Source organism: Anomalospiza imberbis, chromosome 13 (assembly GCF_031753505.1).
Source record: "Anomalospiza imberbis isolate Cuckoo-Finch-1a 21T00152 chromosome 13, ASM3175350v1, whole genome shotgun sequence".
Classification (NCBI taxonomy): domain Eukaryota; kingdom Metazoa; phylum Chordata; class Aves; order Passeriformes; family Viduidae; genus Anomalospiza; species Anomalospiza imberbis.
Genome location: NC_089693.1, coordinates 18388001 through 18404511, shown reverse-complemented (window position 1 = coordinate 18404511; position 16511 = coordinate 18388001). Strand labels below are relative to the sequence as shown.

At 43.9% G+C, this 16511-nt stretch overlaps 2 long non-coding RNA genes across 2 annotated transcripts; both read right to left on the bottom strand.

Annotated features, from left to right (window-relative positions):
* Positions 1-4882: 4882 nt before the first annotated feature.
* Positions 4883-6565, bottom strand: LOC137482126 (uncharacterized). Its single transcript, XR_011003898.1, has 2 exons — positions 6390-6565; positions 4883-5081 (listed from the first exon to the last, which is right to left on the bottom strand). It is a non-coding gene; the product is annotated as an uncharacterized lncRNA (long non-coding RNA).
* A 653-nt stretch (positions 6566-7218) lies between these two features.
* Positions 7219-10168, bottom strand: LOC137482121 (uncharacterized). Its single transcript, XR_011003894.1, has 2 exons — positions 9945-10168; positions 7219-7800 (listed from the first exon to the last, which is right to left on the bottom strand). It is a non-coding gene; the product is annotated as an uncharacterized lncRNA (long non-coding RNA).
* Positions 10169-16511: the final 6343 nt, after the last annotated feature.

The window sequence follows — 16511 nt, the reverse complement described above, 5'->3', positions numbered from 1 at the left end:
CCAAATGAGCATTGTGTTGAGACCAATACACAAGCCTTTGCAGATTCTGATTTCCTGGGGAACTGCATGATTAGCTCTGGATTCAGAGAATAGACATAGAGGGAAACGGTTAAAATGTGATTAGATTTTTTTTTGGTGATAAATGGCTACAGAAGCTGCCAGTTTTTAAAAATTACAGAATAAAATGCAGAAGAAAGAGACAAGTAAAAGCTGTCAGGAGACTGACAGGTTAAAATGTGTTTCAGAGATGAGATGGCAAATCCCATCTAGATGCCAAGGGTTTGTCACTGTTGTGTGCTTCAGGTTTGCCTCAGACTTCACAGGCTGCAGTGGTACAAGTTAATTTTCTCACTGCAAAATAAATTAATAAATAAGAAATTAATATTAATTAATAAATTAGATAAAGTGCCAAATGCAGAGCTCTCCGTGCAGGGACACAGATCCCTTCTTACACCACATGCATTTGATAATGTGCTGATAATTGTTAGATGTACAGCAGTCCATTCTAATACTGGGTGTTTTGCTGAACAATCTACTGATTTTTAATAATAATGGTGGTGATAATGGCGACAATAAAATCACATCGCTGTGACTTTAGTGTCAAGTGTGAGCACAGATTTGCCACAGGTGCTGGGGGTGGACCAGAGGAGCTCACAGATTGGACAGATAATGTATCAACACCATCAAGGGTGCCAGATGCATGAAATGGATCAAAATAAGCAACAAAAGGTTGCAATTCTTTTTAGCAATTCTGTAGTTTTCCCTGTGGTACTGACCACTTCCCATCTGCTTCTGCCCAGCTGTGTTCAAGGCATGAATGGGATTCCTCACAGTGGCATAAAGCAAAGGCTAGTGAAAACGTTCTGTTCAGAATATTTGATTTGTTGCTTTGATTTCTGTAATAATTCATGCTGTCTTGTGCTTTGTTAGTAGTTGTGGTATTTCCCCAGGTTCATTGCATTAATTAACTTTTCACACAGTTGTTTGGAATGTGGTCTGTGACCTCCCTGCCCAGGTCTCTCAGTGCTGATGAAATCACAGCATCTTGGATTACTGCACAGCCGTTCTGTACCCTGCTCTCCCCAGAACACCTCATCCAGTTCTGTACACGTGATTCAGCCTGGGGGCAGATGAACTCTGAGGTTTCTTACTCAGAAATTGGAAGCAAGGCCCCCGTGTTGTTCTGGGCTGTGGTACCATGGCCTCTGCTGACCTACAGAGTGTGAACACACTCACCTGTGGGACCTGCAGGCACTGAATTTTACTCATCACTTTTATGCTGTTCCACTTTTTTCCTTGACAATATCTATCTCTTTGCAATAAGCTTTACATATTCAAGTGAAAATCTGAGAGCGCATCATTGTGTTTCTGCTGTCATGTACTGAAAGTATCAGTGTAAGGTAGAAGTCTGATGGCTTGTGTTGGGCACCTGAGTCCCACAGAATCCTGGAGTGGTTTGGGTTGGAAGGGTCTTTAAAGCCCAGCCGATGCCACCTCTGCCATGGGCAGGGACACCTTCCACTGTCCCAGGCTGCTCCAAGCCCTGTCCAACCTGGCCTTGGGCACTGCCAGGGATCCAGGGGCAGCCACAGCTGCTCGGGGCACCCTGTGCCAGGGCCTCCCCACCCTCACAGGAAAAAAAATTGTTCCTACTATCCCATCTGACCCTGCCTCTGGAAGTTTAAAATCATTGCCTCTTGTCCTGGGACTACGTGCCCGTACAAAAAGTCCCTCTGTTATTTATAAGCCTCCTTCAGGCACTGAGAGCTCTGAGCTCTCCCTGGGGCCTTCTCCTCTCCAGGTGAGCACCCCCAGCTCTCCCAGCCTGGCTCCAGAGCAGAGGGGCTCCAGCCCTGAGAACATCTCCATGGCCTCCTCTGGACTGGCTCCAGCAGCCTCAGTCTGTAATGTGCTGGGACCCCAACTGATTTGCAGTTACACTTCACAGACTCTTTCCAGTGGCCATATCAAGATTAAGATTGGCTTGAGAATCCACCCTTCAAGCACCATGAGCTCCCAGCTGAGTGTCTTCAATTATCTTTTCTATTTTCAGAAGTTACTCAGTTGTAGTGTGTCTCCAAAGATTGATCCTGTAAGTTCACATCTTGTTTCTCTTTATCTAAGGGGTGGCATTCCTAACTTGTCAAATATCACATTCCTCAATGACACCTTCACTAGATGATGCTTAAAATCCCTTCCAACCCAAACCGATCTGTGCTTCTGCGATCTTACTCCCCAGATTACATAATTTGTGAAGGTGCTTGAGCTTTAGAGGGCAGCTCTGGAAGCTCCAAAAGCAGTGCCTGTTATGGGCACACAGAGCAGCCATGTGGGTCTGTGTATCGTGGTTATCACAGCCATGGGCTGTGCTGGAGTGTTTCAAGCAGCCAGAAGCTGGGAACAGCTCAGTGGCCAAGACGCCACAGAAGCCTTGTCTCCTGAGGTCTGTGTGGCAGGCAGGGATGAGCTCCGTGCCAGGCCTTTGGTGAGCAGGTGCTGGGGACAGAAAGCAGAGTTGTCCTCTGTCCCTCAGTCAGCAGGGACACACCAAAGCCAGCGTGACACCCTGACTTCATGGGGTCTTTGACCTCCTTGTGTGCTTTGAGACTCTGCTGCATAAAGCCTTGCACTTTTGCCAGGGCAAGTCACATTTGTTCAAAACATTATTTATTTGCATTTCCTTTATTTTCTTTTAAGTTGTCTAACTTTAGCACTTGGGGCACAGATGAAGGAGCTACTGCCTCACAGATTTTTCATTTACATAAAAACCCCACCCACAAACACCCTTCACTATCAGTGCATCCATTTTGCTGAGTGCTTTTCATTTTCCATGACCTTGAAAACATTAGGGCGTTTATTAATTAATTCAGATTTACAGCTGGGTGGAGGGGAGGATTGCAGATCAGAGATAAGCAATTTGTTGTGTGCCCCTTATTTGATGAGGATTGTAGGAGAAATAGTCCAAGCCATTGCCAGGACTTCCCATCACAATCAACTCTGTTTTTCATTTAACCACTGCATGAAGAGTGACCCTAGCAGGGGAAGAGTCTGAACTTAGAGGGATTGTTGTAATGAATTCCTGATAGTCTTGGATATGAAGAGGAGCTGGAATTAGCTCTGCTTTTAACTCTTGCACTGATTAACTCTGAACATTTCCTAAAGTAAACCTTTACATACTGCTATATAAACACAGCAGTAAAGGGAATTCTGATTTGGACAACTCTGTCAAAATTTGTTTCTTTTATAAAGAAAAATAAATTTTTTCCCTTAAGGTTGCATTTTACTGATTTTAGCAGTTCTTGCAGTGAGCTTGTAGAAGAAAATACATCTTTGATTCTTTCTTTAAGCCTCAGTCCCAGAGATGATGTCAGGGAGAGTTATGTGTGCATAAAGAGGAAGAAAATGTCTTGAACTTCGGTGCATTCTCAAAGAAGGATATTCCCTCCTCACCACCCTAATTCTGAATTCTCTTTCTAGACTACTGGATTATCATGTGTTCAACCAAGGATTTAGTGGAGCAGGTGAAGAGAGGACTCTAAATATGTCTAGCTAGTGTAATACATCTGTGCCTCTTTGTGCCTGAATAGAATAAAATGAAATAGAATATTATGCTTCAGCTCCCTTTCCTAATATACAGCTTTTTAAAATAGAGAAAAAAATGTGTAATGTTAGTGGCAGGAGATTTTGACATGCACCTGAGCAGTTGCTGTGCCTTCCACTAAGAAGTGTGACACTGAAACCCACCTTGCCACATTCTTCTGTCCCTCTGACACCTGACTTGCAATCTGTGCCACATGAGAAGGAGCCTTTAGTCCCCTGAATCCCACACTGGTTAGGAAGCAAGCAGCAGAATGCTAATAAATTTAATTTACTTGCTTAATCTCCCCTGTGTTTTGTATTAATATGAATAGCATTACAGGAGTAGGGATGTGCTTATATAACAAAATGTTCTCCTTCAGCTTAAGGTTAATGTAGTTACTCGTATGTACCACACACCAAACGGGGGCTTAGTCTCCTGCAGCAGGACCAGTAACTTGTGTGGGAGTTCTGTTGTCTGCCAGGAGCCTCTGAGCCAGGGAGTGGGATCTCACCTCTGTAGCTTCCCCAAATCCTGTAATATGAGGTACTGGAGATGTTCCTGTCTCACCACAGATGACACAGTGGGGGTGTGGAGGAGAACAGTATTGATCCAAAGCATGGATTTTCCTTGTTTGCTTTCATGGCCTAAAACACAAGTAAAGGCCAGATTTTTCTCTGTCACTCAAAGGCTTCTGCCTTGCTATTGGATTGCATATGGTGCAGTGTAGAGTGATGCTGTGCTGTAATGTACACTGGTCGGTTTTTGTTAATTAAAACGAGAGAGATTGATCATTTTTCCTGTCAGCACGGGGGGTCAGGTTCCCTTCAGCCCACACTGATGGAGTCTCACTGGTGACTGCACTAAACAGCCCTGCGATGTTTGTCTGACTCACAGACACCCGAGGAAAGGGGATGTGCCATGACATTATCCTCTCTCAGCAGCAGGCACAGGGCATCTCCCTGTTCCGGGGTGCTCTCTTCCTGTACGTCATAAGAAATTAATCTGTGAAGTTGTAACAAATTCAAGTATGAGTATCCCACCCTCCTGCTCCCCTCCATTGTCCCTGACTTCACAGGGGACATTTGCCAAGTGGGCAAGCCTGATTAAACTTTGGACATATCTTCAGGATTCAGTTTTGTAACCCATTTTCATCTCTGAGCTTGCTTTTGTACCTCTTGGACGTGAGTTGGCTTTGTTTTCCTATTGCTTTATAAAGTCAAGAGAATACCACCATTTCATAAACATGGAATAGCTTCTCTGTACTCCTTTTTTTTTGTTAATTTTGAGACAGAAGGCAGCTGCTCAGTTCAGTCTAATTTATTTTCTGCATGAAAACTGAGAGATGCCTGTTGTCATTCTGTGCAGAACCTGGGCATGATTCTGATCATCCAGCAACTTCACAGCCTAATTTTGCCAGTTTCAGCTGATTTCTTCTGATACTGTTTGATGGAAGGAAGAGTGAGAGCCTCACTCAGTCTTATTTGTTGTTGTTACACAAAACCTGGATAGACAGGGATGCAAATAAATCCAATCTTAGTTGTTATTCTCAGCAAAATATCAAGTGTGATAGCTGGAATGTCATTTGTGATGGAAGAGATTTTGTTTTCCTATCTCAGCTTTCCAGAGATAGAGTATTTGCTAATGTTTAACAACAGCCTGATGTCAGTGAAAACCTCAGATGCTATTTGACATAAGCTCTCACATTAATCAAGAAAAATGTAACTTTTGAGAGGCATTTCTGCTACCTGAACAGAAATGAGGCTTGGGGTTACAGTGGAAGGTTGGAGATCATTCTCAAGCTGCTTTTTCTCCTCACATGCTGCAAAACAACATTTTCAAAACACAGCCCCTTTCCAAAAAAAAGCATTTTCGTGGCTTCACTGCATTAATTATAAAGGTAGATGTAAAAATGTCTTAATCCCAGCAGTGCTGATGTCAAATAATTATTGGTGCTTTAAGAGGCGGATGGAGAATATTTTAACTTGAGGGTAAAGGACTGAAAAGGAATGGTTTTATATTTATTGTGCTACCATTCCCAGTGCCTCAGAGTCTGTCTCCTGTGCTGTGTAGTGTGACTCTGGGACTGACAGCCACTGCTGCAGAGAATCTGCAGATCACCTAAACTTTCTACCATGCTGGCATTTCTTTCTTACCCCAAGAGATGACTTTGGTGTGATCCCTGCCTATCCTTCACCAGGGATTTCATGCTCCCCGTAGAAGTAAGGTATCACCCAGGCTGCTGCATTAAATTCCCTTCAAACCAGAAAGCAGTTTGCTGGAATGCTGGAATTGCCTGTTTGTCTGGGAAGCAGCCTGGAAGTTGTCTCCAGGATTTGTGCCTCTGCCATCAGAGTGTCTCAAGGACACTTCAGTGCCACGAGGAAGGTGCTGAGTGAGGTGACTCTGCTTTTATCAGGATGAGTGCTGTCTTCTTTTGTAGACATCTCACTAGTGGAACAAAAGCCATTATACCACAGTGGCCCAGGACTTGAGATAGTAACAGAGGCAGCTGGAAAGTTTTAAAGGTATTATTGGACTGTGCACAGCAGACTCATGTTTGCAAGTGAAGTTAAGCACTGTTCTTATTAAGAAACAATGAGCTTTGAAATCTGTCGGGGCTTTTCATTCCATTCAAAGCCATCTCTACCTGTTCTCCTCCAGTAAGTTATGCAAGGTTTCTTAAAGTTTTACAAAGTAAAGTTGGATGCATTAATCTGAGAATTTCTTGTAAAATAAAGAAAAATGTATTTCATATTTTAAAAGGTTTTATTATTTTTAAGAAAAATGCATAAAAATACAGAGCACACACCTGATTGTACAGAAACAAAGAATTCATCTACTGGTCTCTTTGCCATTGGGTGTTGTGGATGCCAAATGTTTATGTGGATTTGAAAAGTAATTGGAGAAATGCAAGGGAAGAAAGCTGTAATGGGCCATTACAGGTGGAGATGATAACCCTTGGAACCAGAGAGTCCTGGAGCCAAAGGTTGCTGAAGGTTTGAGAGGATAGCAGGGAAGAAGTGCTGGATTTTGAGAGAGCTTTCCCAGGCACTTCCTGGTGCTACAGAGAGCAAGCCTGGCTGACAAGAAAGTCTTAGTGCAGCTTTGGGGTGAATATAAATAAGAAACGGGGAGGTAAAAACAGGGCTGGAAGAATGCAGCCTGGCACACCACATGGTGTGGTGGTGTCCCTCTTTCTCAGAGGAAACAGGATTCAGGAGACCCTGTGAAGAGCATCAGGAATGTGCCCACTGGCTGATGTGGGAGGCTGGACTCTAAACAAATCTTTAGTCTGCACCTCTATGTCTGTTCATCTACTTCATTAACATTTTCTTACTCAAAATCACATTTTTCTTGTTGCTTCTTTGAGTGACAGAAACCATACAGAAATATGTGTTGTATTAGCCATGTATAATATGTAGGAAATCAAATCAGGCACAAAACCCAGGCACCATCTTTATTAATACTACACTTTGGGGAGGGGAGGGAGGGAAGCTATTTTATTCATGCTTTTTCAAGGAATGAATAAAATCCCTTTATTCATTCTTCTAAAATATCCAGACAACTCAAACTAAAGGAAACTCTCAGCATATCATATCCAGCAGCTGGGGAAGTGAATTTTGCACACAGCACACACATTATCCATTCCAGCAGCGTGCACACCTTTATCCTCTGTCTCCTACCTGCTTTCATAATGAGCCTTCCAGAAGCAAGAACACATGTCCTGAAACAACTTCTGAGGGTTACTTAATTGCTCAGTGACCTTTTCTAGATTTGCCAAACCGCTTAAGCTCAAGCACCACTCATCAGTATTTAATGTATACCATGAAGTGCCACTCAATTTTCAAATACTCAGTTCTGAACTTAGTTATTATTTCCGTGAAGAAGGATTTCCAAATTGTTCCTTGTTGGCAGAATGAAAGCAGATAAAACTGGGTAAATCCTCAGCTACCTGAAATATGCCAAGGGACAACCAGCAGGGTCACTTTGTCATACATTTTGAACTCAGAATTTTGTCTTAAAATGAGTGTAAATTTGTGAAAATGACCTTCAGAATCAGAGGGTCAGAGACGATGCTTGGGGAAAAAGCGTGCAACAGATGATGTGAACTTTCTGTCATTGAAATACATAAAGCAGTGTTTGCATGCCACAGTATCTAAGTGTTGTATCATATGCTCATAGATATGGAAATGAATAATATTTTCTCCTGACCAAGGTCTCTGAAAAAAATAATGCTAGAGAATTGGCAGGTGAGTGTTTAAGAGTTCGTCCTATTGCCATGACATGTGCAGCTGGTGATCCCTGAGCAGAATCACGTGTTCTTTCATTGCAAGAGCACTGCAGGATAACTGTGAGTTGTGAAGCGGCAATGAGATGATGTAAAGCCTCAGCCTTCCCCAAGTTCCTCTGGAATTAGCATCAGGAGGCAGCTCCCTTGCTCCCCTAAGACCACCTTGCATTTTACATGCACTGATGGACAATTTTCATATCAGCATTAGTTCATGAGCCCCTTCATCCCCTCTTTGGATGGCACAAGCTTAGACACTCATAGTGTGTGCATAACATTTTCCAAACTCCAGTTTGTGAGTCTGAGGGCTAGAAATACAACTTTTATTTACAACAAAGGTAAGAATATCTGTTAGTGATGTGACACTAAGAACTGAAAACCTCAGCAAATGTTAACAGCTTTAGAATTTAATCTGAGTCATGTGCCATAGTGGTCATGATACTTACTATTATTGCAGTGTATGGATATATTATTGCAAGGGTGAAAAGAACATTCCAGAAAGAAATGTCCCAAAAGGGGTTAAATAGAAAGAAGGCAAAATGCTGCTCTGTCTAAGCACTTCAAACCACTCCCTAAAGCTGTGGAGATCCAGAAGACACTGTCAAGTCACTGCTGGTTAAAGGGAGCAAGCCAGGGTGCTCAGGTTCCAGCTGATGACTTTTCTTATATGAGAGTTTACAAATTCCATTATACCCATGTTAACTTCAGAATTGTTCTGTTACCTTCCTCCACTGAAGTGCATTGCTTGAAACTTGATAAAATAGCAAAAGTAATTATAAATTTGTCTGGGAGACAGTCAGGAGCTATGTCTGCTTGGATTTGTGGCTGTTCAATATTCATTTTTCTTCCTTTTGCACAGTGACAGGGCACAATTTATTTTTACAATTGTATTGAAATATTTTGTGGATGCTTTCAGAGGAGCAGTTTAGTTGGAATCTTCTCTCTGTAGGAAGATGCTGTTGTTGGTCAGTGCTTTTATTCATACACCGGGAAAAAAGGAAGAGCACAGTTCAGGATGCGGGTTCCTGAGGATTCAGGACTCTGTTGGGAGCATGCAGCCTGATTTGAAGATGATGTCGAGGTTCTTGAATGAAGTCATGAATCCAGGAAAGCCCTGGCGGATGGCCTGCAGAGTAGGATAGATGGAGCAGTTTCTCTCTCAGGCATTGCTGTGGCCAGGGACATTTGTTCCTGCAGGGCTTCATGCAGGTGGCAGCTGCTGGGCTTGGAGCAGAAAGATGTGAGTCTAACAGGAATTGAAGGAAAAAACTGCAGTGTCTCAAAGCTGCTTTGCGTTAGGGCTGGGTAGGGCTGATTCTTCCCACTGGCTGCTGGAGAAAGGTGGTGGAATGATTGTCCATGTTTTGAGGAGTAGCTGGTGGTGTGTGTGGTGGACATTGCTATTGTTTAGCCAAGCCCATGCTTACCTGGCACCCTTGGAAGGGAAAGCAGGTGCTAGAAACATGACAGCCTCACAGCAGTGAGGGGAGATACAGGCCATGGCACAGCAGCACATCCCTCTCTCCAGTACACAGATGCCAAACCCACTGGAGGTTCCTGGAGGAGATGGCAGGAAGGAGAAGGGCTCCAGTATTTGCTTGCAGCCATACACCTGAGTGAGGCCCTCTTGTCTGAGGCTAGCACTGACTCCTGCCATGATGTGCTGGGGTATTTTTACTCTAGAAGCACTGTCTGAAAAGGCTAGCTTGTTCTGCCATGTATAGCAAATGATCCGTCTGCTGAGCCACCTGGAAGGCCTCTATTTTTAGGCTCTTTCCTCGGAGCAGTTGTAACTTGAATTGACATATTGTTAGCCAAAAGCGTGCCACACGAGGCAGGAATATGTCCGGAGCCACGCGAGCCACTGATTGTTAGCAGCGCTGGGAACAGGGGCTTGGCAAGAGCCAGTTTGCTTTTTTCAAGCAGGAAAGCAAGCACACAGGTTTAACTAGGACAGGCCTGGCTTTCAGCAGCCCGAGCTGAGCAGCCTGAGCAGGTCAGTCCTTGAGCTCAGAGAGGGGAGAGCAATGAAGGACACCTTTGACCTGCGTGGGCAGAGTCCAGCCTGGCAGTCACCAGTTGCAGTGTGAGCACACCCAAGTGCCTGTGGCCTGGAGTACACTGCTGAAGCCTGAGCTGTACATGGGATGGATGAGGTTTTGGCTAACAATTTACAGAGGTTTTTCTGTTTTCTTAATTAAGACATCTTTTTCCCAGATCTTCACACTTCTTCCTCACTCCCCAGCTGTTTATAGTCCATGGTCACAGAAGCGTCATGACCTCACACAGGGAGTTCTTTTCAAGGCCACTGTCAGGGTACAATCCCCTAATCTTCAGATATTTCTGTATTTTCTTTCTATATGTTTCACTTTGAATATTGCTGTATTAAATCACACTCTATTGTGCTGACAGATAAAATGTTATCACTTTGCAAACCTTTGTTTCATTCTTACAAGGAATTGGCAAAGCTTTCCTATCTGTGGATCCTCATTATTACTTTGTGGATCCTCATGAATTACTTTGTCTGTGTGTTTCTGTGTAGGTACAGGTGGACATTTCTGTTTGCTTTCTTACCATTGTTAAATGCTGGATCCAAGGAATTTTGGTTCCTTTTCCCCAGATCAGCTTTGACAACTCTACCATGACAGATTTGCTTGGAAATCTGATTTCCTGTTTGTTCTTGTTGTGTTTTGAGAATAGGGAAGTGTAATTTCTGCCCCATATTCTAGTTCTACAAGAGGCCAGTGGTGAAGCTTTGCTAAACAGTACCCTGTGCATTCCCAGGAAAGCAGAAACACCTACTGGTGTTGGGCTCATGTATTGCTTGTAGAAATGTTTGCAGTTTAAGTGCTGGTTTTTATTAAACTGTAGGCAAGGGGGTACTTTGATTCCACTCAGTCAATTTGCAACAGCCTTTCCTTGCTTTGAAACACTGTCAGAATCTCAGTAGTCCGTACCCTGCCTCTGAAAACATGCATTCATTGAGTTTAAAATGATTTCCACTTAGCTTTCTGTTGGGAAGGCTGTCAGACCAGTGTATTATCCAGCAATTGGAACTGACTGGAGGAGTTTTTTTCTGTAATACTTCTCTGCAGCAGTAGCAAGGTGAGAAAGTCAGCAGAATGCTGGTGTGTTTTGTCTCAGGCTTTTTGTGAAACTGCTGTGTGTGCTCCAGATGTGCAGTCAGATCCAGAAAACAAGGACTGTGAGGCACTTCAGTGCTGCTGAAGTACAGAACTGCTCATATATAAATATACATACACACCTCAACTCACCAGCACTGCAGCTGCTCAGAACCAGGGTAATTGTGGGACACACTTTGACCCTACCTGTCAAAACAATCAGTAACTCAGGGAGAGGATTTCTACCCAGGCTGCAGTATATTCCTGTGGGATATGGAAACTTCTCCCGCGTGTAATGGAGGACGTGATTAATTCTGACTGTGCTGACACAAGAAGGTTACTGAATAGGATTTCCTTGTGAATGGCACATCCATTCCCAGGAAAAAAAAACATTGCAGAGATGTCAAACACATTCCCATTGTATTCTGAACACCCACCCCAAGGCTGCACAAAATCAGCTCAGGGTGTTTGTAATTAAAAGCTGCAGAGAGGCATCTGCAAACTTGTGCATTTCGTAGTAAAAACAATGTGAAGACTTATTTATTGAAGGAAAATATTAACTCTCAGTAGCAGTGGAGCTGTGTCTGCATTGACTGTGGAGAGAGATGAGTCAGTGACTTAGATCTGACTGCAGGCACCCGGGTCTGGTCAGACAAATCACTGATGAGCAGTGCATTCATCACTGTTACCCTCTGGAAAGGAGCCAAGGACCTTGACAGGTCTGGGCTCCTCCTGCCTCAGAGCGAGGTGAACAACATCCTGACATTTGACACCAAATCTGGGAGGTGGAGCTGGCTCCAGCTGACCTGCACATGCTTTCCCCCTACTGAGAGGACGTAAGAACCAGTGACAGGTATCACTCATGGTGCTCCAAGCACTCTGAAGGGTATTTTGGTGCAAGGTAATGGATGTAGCATTCCCACTGAAGTTCCTAAGATTTAAGTGTGCATTAATGCTGCACTGACACAGCTCCTCTCGGCAGCACTCACCTTGCTGTTGCTGCATTCAGCTCACTGCAGGCAGTGGAAAGATTTGCAGCTATTAAAAACCAGGGAGAGGAATTGTTACCTGTCTATGAAGTTCTGAAATGCTCCCGTAGCAACTGTTGGAAAGCTCTGCCCATGACTCACAAAGGCTTCTCTCTTTTTGTTCTGGCAGGGCCATTGTGGTGGAGGGAGCAGTGTGTCCTTGGGGAAGGCAGGGACAGCCAGGGATGCCATGGGACCCTGTCCTGGTGCCACAAGAGAAGCAGGGACACCAGCACAGGGTCCTACAGCAGGATTGTGTCACTGCAGGACCCTTCTGACTGCCTGCTTTATTCCCTTGGAATCTCCATATCATTCCCTTGGAAGCACTTACCATGGTCATAATACAAAAGGTGCTTGACAGAGCACAAGTCTCAAATAAGAAAAACAAATGGATTATTTGTGGCATGGCATGCATAGATGGGACACCTTCTAACTAGAACATAAAGAGGATTCTGTGAAGGATCAGGAGATCCTGTACATTTCCTTTCCATAAGAAGTTTAAGGTATGTGGTAGGTCTGGGAATTTATTGATCAGCACCCTGAGTCCCTGCTGCAGCTTTCTAGGAGCATCCAGCACCTGAGGGGACTATCCATTAGGATACTGGGTGCTAGTAGAAGTGTCATGGTTAGCAGAAGAATGATACTAAGATTAAGAATTAATAACTAAGAATTATTAACTGTTAATGCACATTAAAAAACTCAGTGCATAGAGCCATTGGAAAGGAACTAGTTACGAAAGTTTTCTGTCCTCCAGTAGTCAAGAATTAGGCTGGGAGGGTTTTGAATTTCAAGTACTTCTTAATATTTCAAATACATAAGTGCTGGATAAAACCTCCAGGTCACTAATTATTCAGTAGCCACTAATTAAACCCTGTAAATGCATAAATCAACAAAATTATGTTATTATTTCTGTTGTTGTTAGTGTGAATCATCCTTTTACATCCTTTCACTAGAATCATCCTTTTACTTGTATAGATCTTACTGATCAAATAAGTTTTTTCCAAGTAAAAAGTTCATAAAATTAAATGTTATTTTCAGCGCTGTGCTTATTTTAGAATTTAATGGGATTCCAGGCAGCTGCCTGTTCTATTTATTTCTGCTTTTGTATATTAATTGGTTATATCATTCCTTCTGCCTCTGAGGTCTGGAGGTGGAAGCTTTACAGCTTAATTAATCAGTGCTTTTGCTATATTAATGTCATGGTGGAATCTGGGATTGGATGGGGTCCTTTTCCTGCTCTCAGCAATGGTGAGGGCCATTTGTGTGAAGCTTCTTTTCCAAAACGTGCTCAGCTTTGGGTTCATGGGCTTAGCTCTGCTCTCAGGCTCACTGAGCAATCCATCCCAGTGTCATCAGTGCAGATTCTCCAAAATGTCTTCCATTAAATCAGATTTTGAAGGATTCATCTCTCCACATGCTGTGGTGGCATAAGGATGGCCCAATTGCCTGGGCCATCTGGAGAGGACACCTGCATCATTTCTCCCATGTAAGCAACAGCACACTTGGAGAAATCTGATGTGTTTTAAGTTTGCCTCTCTGGCTGAGAGAGGCTTGTTTGCTAAAGCTGTGGCAGTTTAAATATAGTTCCTCCAACAACATAGTTACATCCCATTTTTTTCTTCTTGGTCCTTCTTGAATGCAGCATCTTCCAAATTCAGAGTACAAGGTAAACATCACAGATTCATGTTGTTATTTTGGGCAGTGGTGGTGAAAGATAACTTTGTAGATGAGGAAAAACGTTGAGTGAATTGTTAGGCAGACGTTATTTAAAAGGTTGTGTGGCTTTCATGTGTTTGCTGTTTAATGAACTTCGAACTCTTTGAGAGTTCTGCTTCCATAGCTCCATCTTGGGTTTGAAAAGATAAAACATTGGACCACCTATGCTAAGTTCAGCTTGAGCTAAAAGACCAAGTTAGAGAAATCAGTATTTGCTAGTAAAAGGGCACAAAAGGAAATGTATATCAGACCCAGGCCAGGGGGGTATACAGAATATTGTCAGGGCTGGGTGGTACTATCTCACGTACTTTGTGGCTGATATATACCTTAGACAAACTCAAAAGAGCCTCAAAACTGTCACTTCGATGGGGGAAAAAGTGAAAATATATGGTGTAGAAAATGCCTTTTTATCCCAGTGTGGTGATCAACAGGGTGCCTCTGTCCAAGACATCATCAATTATACCTTTTCCCCCAGAGCTGTTTACTGATCTATTTTCAGAGCTCTGTGTAGTAGCAACAACAACAGGGAGAAGAAAGGCTCAGCAAACAGGCTGTTTCCCCTTCAGGTACAGAGCAGAGGATCTATTAGTGGGAGGGGATGCTATTTTTGAAGCATTCCCACTGTCCCACTTATTCACTGGTCTCATCCATCCATCTCAAAACCCTGTAACAATGCAGGCAGCAAGCCTTTGGCCAGATGTGCGTGTCTTGCTGCTGTTTAATGGGTGTTGGATGAGAGAGCTGAAAGGCTCCTTCCGTGTCAGCCCCTGCCCCAGTTCCGAGCTCGCCACATTCCTGCGGGATGGGACACAAGGATCCCGCACAGCTGCGGGGCCGCGGGGTCCCTCTGCTGTGAAGCGCTGCCACTGGCAGCGGGGAAGGAGGCACAGCGACTGCTGAGGAGCAGGGATGCTCTGAGTTAATGCCTTCTGAACTGCCGGGAATGTCGTTTATTTCTAAGTGCTGTGATGAGCTGAGTGCCCCAAGGGCCACAGTCCCATCGTGTAATCCCTGCTCCAGAGCTGCAGGCAGTCGTGCTCTAGGGGGCTCCGTGTTTTCTGTGGGATTTGAGGCTGTTTGAACTGCTGAAGTTTGATCCAGGCTCTGTTGTCCATCCAACAGTTCTAGAAGCTGGAAGTGCCTGGAGTTCAGTGCACAAATCCTGACCTTCGTTTTCTCTGGATGAACTTAAGAGAAAGGCAAGCAAAGGGCCCCTGAGTGTGTGGCAAATCATCCTCACAGAAAGATCTGCTCTGGCTTTAAGGCAGGTTTGCTCCTGGACATCTTCTCCAGTGTGGGAGCTACACTTGAAATTTACTTTGCTTAGGAACTGTCTAGTGCTTGAGTTGAAAACCGACATGGTGTAACCTTGGGGGAGTCATGGAATTGCATATAACCCTATTTGCAAGTTTGGGATATTAAAATCCTCTTCTTGAAGAAGGGCAAGAAGTCTATTAAGTTCCCTAGGAGGCAGACTGCTGGGAAATGAGCATCATTGCAATTCACATGCTTGAGTGAGACATGAGTACAATTTGCTGTGAGCTCTGCAGCATGAGCAGCATTTTCTTCATTCTGTTGTACTGAGATTTTATAATTTCATTACTTTAAATTGAATAGGACATGAAGGCAAATCCATCTATGGAATAGAAGCATACTTCAGTGCATGCACTCATGCTTTAATATCTTTAGGCAGGGGCACATCCCATTGGAAGTAGTTTGTGCTTATGTTATGAAAAGCTTAATCTGGGAAACTGAGGTATCCATCCTTCAGATTACTCACCTGCCTAAAAGCTTGTGCCTTCTTTTCAAATTATGCTCCCACTGAAAATGCATGGTTTTAATAATGATAAATATTTAACAGCCCTGGAGAATTCCAGAATTTTGCATATTTATCAAGTGATTCAAGCAGAAAACCTTGTCCTATCCTTGCATATGCCGCTCTAAAAAGGGGGAAAGTTTGCTTTCCATGGCTCATTCAGTTCTTAATAGACAAGGCTGTTTTATTCTGGGAGCAGTCCTGAAATCATTTAGTGCTCTCAGTGCAGTCATCAGGTGCAGACATTGGTTCTGGCTCTGCAGGTGGAGCAGTGTGAGCTGGCTTTGTTCTTGAGGCTCTGGTTGCCATTGCCATTCTACAGTGGCTTTTTTGAACCCTGTCCCAAATTCATGAAACACTCCTTACCGTATCCCCCACCCTAGTTAGTCCTGAGACCATTGTTTCATTTTGTTACTGGCAGTGAATTCTATGATGAATGTATGCAAAAGGAGAGAACTACAAAAGAGAAGGTGATTATGGAAGAATTGCTTCTTCCATTCCACCCCTCTCACACACACACCCCTTGCCCTCACAAAGAGGTGGAATTGCTGAAGGAGCAGGAAGAGCAGGCTGTTCCACAGGGAAGGGCAGGGGCAGCATCCTTCCCAGTGGGCACAGCCCCACAGCACCCAGCTGGGAAAGCAGGACTGGTGACCATTACAGGTCCAGGAAAGTCAGAGAACTCAGGAGCAAACATGGAAACAACAGAGCTCATGGCAGGACTGGGTGCAGGACTGAGGATCCCGACTCCACAGCTTGGAGAGAGATCTGTCATTCAAAGATCAGTGCTCCCTTCCCTGTCTCCTCCTGCAGCCTGCCTGGTACTGGGAATGCTGGGCTGCTCTTCCCTTCATTCCAGTGACATGAATCTCCTAAAGCCAATCACTGCCTGACCATCACAAGCAATTTATGGAAAGCACTTCTCTTGTTTGCTAAAGTGTCACACCAAGGCAATTTGAAA